At 54.2% G+C, this 5,000-nt stretch overlaps 1 non-coding gene across 1 annotated transcript in view; it reads left to right on the top strand.

The window, feature by feature from the left end:
* Window positions 1-3,255: 3,255 nt before the first annotated feature.
* LOC124774195 overlaps window positions 3,256-5,000 on the top strand; it is a 1,909-nt gene continuing 164 nt past the window's right edge. Inside the window, exon 1 of the ribosomal RNA XR_007015187.1 lies at window positions 3,256-5,000. This exon is cut by the window's right edge and continues 164 nt beyond it. This is a non-coding gene — a ribosomal RNA (small subunit ribosomal RNA).

Raw genomic sequence — 5,000 nt, 5'->3', positions numbered from 1 at the left:
AGCCTTTCGACATCCACCATTGCGCAGACCAGGCACCAACACCCACACATGTCCTATACAACGGTGCACCCAACATCACAATAGTACCTCCTGTCACAGCGCACAAACAATGACATGAGTCAAAGACACAGGTCTCACACAAGCATAGAATTGGAGCGCCGCCTCTAATAAGCCAAAGGTGCATCCTGACGTGACAAATCTGATCATGTCACAAGCATTCACTTACTATAATCACTATCAACGAACCTGCCGCCCCCGCCCCCCCCCCCTACACCTTTCCTTACAACAACGTGTAACCTAACCTAACCTAACCTAACCTATGTTGTACCTTAACCTAACCTATGTTGTACCTTAACCTAACCTATGTTGTACCTTAACCTAACCTATGTTGTACCTTAACCTAACCCATGTTGTACCTTAACCTAACCCATGTTGTACCTTAACCTAACCCATGTTGTGCCTTAACCTAACCCATGTTGTGCCTTAACCTAACCCATGTTGTGCCTTAACGTAACCCATGTTGTGCCTTAACGTAACCCATGTTGTGCCTTAGCCTAACCCACGTTGTGCCTTAACGTAACCCACGTTGTGCCTTAACGTAACCCACGTTGTGCCTTAACGTAACCCACGTTGTGCCTTAACGTAACCCACGTTGTGCCTTAACGTAACCCACGTTGTGCCTTAACGTAACCCACGTTGTGCCTTAACGTAACCCACGTTGTGCCTTAACGTAACCCACGTTGTGCCTTAACGTAACCCACGTTGTGCCTTAACGTAACCCACGTTGTGCCTTAACGTAACCCACGTTGTGCCTTAACGTAACCCACGTTGTGCCTTAACGTAACCCACGTTGTGCCTTAACGTAACCCACGTTGTGCCTTAACGTAACCCACGTTGTGCCTTAACCTAACCCACGTTGTGCCTTAACCTAACCCACGTTGTCCCCTAACCTAACCCACGTTGTCCCCTAACCTAACCCACGTTGTCCCCTAACCTAACCCATGTTGTCCCCTAACCTAACCCATGTTGTCCCCTAACCTAACCCATGTTGTCCCCTAACCTAACCCATGTTGTCCCCTAACCTAACCCATGTTGTCCCCTAACCTAACCCATGTTGTCCCCTAACCTAACCCATGTTGTCCCCTAACCTAACCCATGTTGTGCCCTAACCTAACCCATGTTGTGCCTTAACGTAACCCATGTTGTGCCTTAACGTAACCCACGTTGTGCCTTAACGTAACCCACGTTGTGCCTTAACGTAACCCACGTTGTGCCTTAACGTAACCCACGTTGTGCCTTAACGTCACCCACGTTGTGCCTTAACGTAACCCACGTTGTGCCTTAACGTAACCCACGTTGTGCCTTAACGTAACCCACGTTGTGCCTTAACGTAACCCACGTTGTGCCTTAACGTAACCCACGTTGTCCGCTAACGTAACCCACGTTGTCGCCTAAACCTGCTCTGTAATTGTTATACGACTCGTTCAATTAGTGTAGTGTTGCCCACCCGCAACCCTCGCAATATAGTTCGCTACTCGCACTGCCCGCTCCCCTGTGTATCGCTTCATGTTAAACACCTTGCAAGTCTTGCTGACTTTCCACATGCTCCTGCTGTACACTGTTATGTGGATGGCAGCAGGACGTACATGCCGCCCCCCCCCCCCACCCCTCCCCACGTCCCCACCTTGCCCCCTGCCTTCGCAAGCTGGTTGGTGAGAAGTTTGCATGTTCAATGCCCTTCGCATGCGACGTACTCAGGCTACGTTGTGGTGCGGCCTGTGTCAACTGTCCGCTGATGTCGTACGCATAAACCACAATCTGTACTGCACATTCGTCCTTATGTACTGAATGATACATCGTGGCACATGTGTGACCGTACAACGACTGCGCCCAAAAACGGCGGACCATACAGTGCAAATATTGTGCACGCAGCTACGTGTCGTCTCCCTATGAGAGCTGGATTGCAGTGTGGTACGCCATAGAGACGTGTGGGAGGAACGGACGCCGTGGATGGCGATCAGCATGAGCTGTGTGTTGATGTATTCGGACCTAGTCGTCTCTCCTCAAACACCGTGATAGCATGGTGCACCGCGTTCCATATCTGCGACATGCTACAGAGGCCGGTTGACAGTCGTTCGAGCAATGGACATCGCATACGTACGGGGGCCACCTTCCACGTATTGTCTAGGCGTGCACATTTTGTTGCGTGTATGTGGGCAGACGTAGTGTGGCGTGACACCTGACACAGGCATGCAATAATCGTTGAAGTTGCTAATGGCGATGGACGCCTACGTTTGCTGGTGAAGTTACGCAAATGAAGAAATGGTAACCCGTTGTGGTGCGGTTGTTCTCGCTAGGGGTGAATCGGTGATGGCGACGATAGGTTGAGGTACTAACCGGTTGTTCCAGCGATACCCACCATGCCGATGAAACTGAACGGCATCTGGGTGTGAAGCGATACGCGGCGGTGGCTGGGTGGGACCGTCCCCGGCCGGTGAGGGGGCGCCTCCCGGCGTGCTGGCCGCGCGGTGCGTGGGCGCACGCGCTACAGCCGGCTGGTGGGGGCGGCCAGTGGCAGGCGCGCCGGCCGACGGACGCGGCAGGCGTCGCAGCTGCGCGCCGGCGCACCCTGCGCGCGGCGCCGTGCGGCCAAAGTAGGTCCTCGCGGGCCCGGTGCGAAGCGCGGTGGACATCTTCAGTGTGCTGGTCCGATTGAGGACTGTGTGCGTTGAGGATGCGCCGCCGCCCGGCGCTCGGCGCCGCGACGCCGTCTGCTGCTCGGTCGCCCCAGCGGTTCTCACTGGTGGTTTGTATCGCAGCTGTGCGGATGTGTTGGCGCGTGCGCTGTGCTGGGAGAGTTCGCTTCGGCACCCAAGTGGGGCTTTTGTCCTTCTGTGGCGCTGGCGTTGGAGCTGCCGGTCACCGTAGGTGGCGCGTGTTGTCTCCCGCCGGCAATGCCACGACAGCACGCTCCCGGGCCTCTGTCGGCAGCGGCAAGCTCAGTTGGGAGCACGGGTGGTCGCACCGAAAGCGTCTACTCGCCTAACTCCGGGCGATTGCGCCTCTCTCGAACCCGACCAAGTACTTGGGACGGCGCTGCGCGCCGCCGGGACCTGAGAGGGTTTCGAGGTGTATTGTGCAGGGGAGCTCAGCCTCCTCCTGTTTGCAGAATGATTGAGCGGACGCTTGCGTGTTCGCGCGGGCCCCCGGGACACACTCCCGGGCGGCCGGCTGCTCAGCTCTAGTTGACGCAGCTCCCTGGTTGATCCTGCCAGTAGTCATATGCTTGTCTCAAAGATTAAGCCATGCATGTCTCAGTACAAGCCGCATTAAGGTGAAACCGCGAATGGCTCATTAAATCAGTTATGGTTCCTTAGATCGTACCCACGTTACTTGGATAACTGTGGTAATTCTAGAGCTAATACATGCAAACAGAGTCCCGACCAGAGATGGAAGGGACGCTTTTATTAGATCAAAACCAATCGGTCGGCTCGTCCGGTCCGTTTGCCTTGGTGACTCTGAATAACTTTGGGCTGATCGCACGGTCCTCGTACCGGCGACGCATCTTTCAAATGTCTGCCTTATCAACTGTCGATGGTAGGTTCTGCGCCTACCATGGTTGTAACGGGTAACGGGGAATCAGGGTTCGATTCCGGAGAGGGAGCCTGAGAAACGGCTACCACATCCAAGGAAGGCAGCAGGCGCGCAAATTACCCACTCCCGGCACGGGGAGGTAGTGACGAAAAATAACGATACGGGACTCATCCGAGGCCCCGTAATCGGAATGAGTACACTTTAAATCCTTTAACGAGTATCTATTGGAGGGCAAGTCTGGTGCCAGCAGCCGCGGTAATTCCAGCTCCAATAGCGTATATTAAAGTTGTTGCGGTTAAAAAGCTCGTAGTTGGATTTGTGTCCCACGCTGTTGGTTCACCGCCCGTCGGTGTTTAACTGGCATGTATCGTGGGACGTCCTGCCGGTGGGGCGAGCCGAAGGCGTGCGACCGCCCCGTGCGTGCTCGTGCGTCCCGAGGCGGACCCCGTTGAAATCCTACCAGGGTGCTCTTTATTGAGTGTCTCGGTGGGCCGGCACGTTTACTTTGAACAAATTAGAGTGCTTAAAGCAGGCAAGCCCGCCTGAATACTGTGTGCATGGAATAATGGAATAGGACCTCGGTTCTATTTTGTTGGTTTTCGGAACCCGAGGTAATGATTAATAGGGACAGGCGGGGGCATTCGTATTGCGACGTTAGAGGTGAAATTCTTGGATCGTCGCAAGACGAACAGAAGCGAAAGCATTTGCCAAGTATGTTTTCATTAATCAAGAACGAAAGTTAGAGGTTCGAAGGCGATCAGATACCGCCCTAGTTCTAACCATAAACGATGCCAGCCAGCGATCCGCCGCAGTTCCTCCGATGACTCGGCGGGCAGCCTCCGGGAAACCAAAGCTTTTGGGTTCCGGGGGAAGTATGGTTGCAAAGCTGAAACTTAAAGGAATTGACGGAAGGGCACCACCAGGAGTGGAGCCTGCGGCTTAATTTGACTCAACACGGGAAACCTCACCAGGCCCGGACACCGGAAGGATTGACAGATTGATAGCTCTTTCTTGATTCGGTGGGTGGTGGTGCATGGCCGTTCTTAGTTGGTGGAGCGATTTGTCTGGTTAATTCCGATAACGAACGAGACTCTAGCCTGCTAACTAGTCGCGTGACATCCTTCGTGCTGTCAGCGATTACTTTTCTTCTTAGAGGGACAGGCGGCTTCTAGCCGCACGAGATTGAGCAATAACAGGTCTGTGATGCCCTTAGATGTTCTGGGCCGCACGCGCGCTACACTGAAGGAATCAGCGTGTCTTCCTAGGCCGAAAGGTCGGGGTAACCCGCTGAACCTCCTTCGTGCTAGGGATTGGGGCTTGCAATTGTTCCCCATGAACGAGGAATTCCCAGTAAGCGCGAGTCATAAGCTCGCGTTGATTACGTCCCTGCCCTTTGTACACACCGC

Source organism: Schistocerca piceifrons, unplaced genomic scaffold, assembly GCF_021461385.2.
Source record: "Schistocerca piceifrons isolate TAMUIC-IGC-003096 unplaced genomic scaffold, iqSchPice1.1 HiC_scaffold_961, whole genome shotgun sequence".
Taxonomy (NCBI): Eukaryota; Metazoa; Arthropoda; class Insecta; order Orthoptera; family Acrididae; genus Schistocerca; species Schistocerca piceifrons.
The sequence above is the reverse complement of the archived record's forward strand: the minus strand, read 5'-3'. Positions and strand labels throughout refer to the sequence as shown.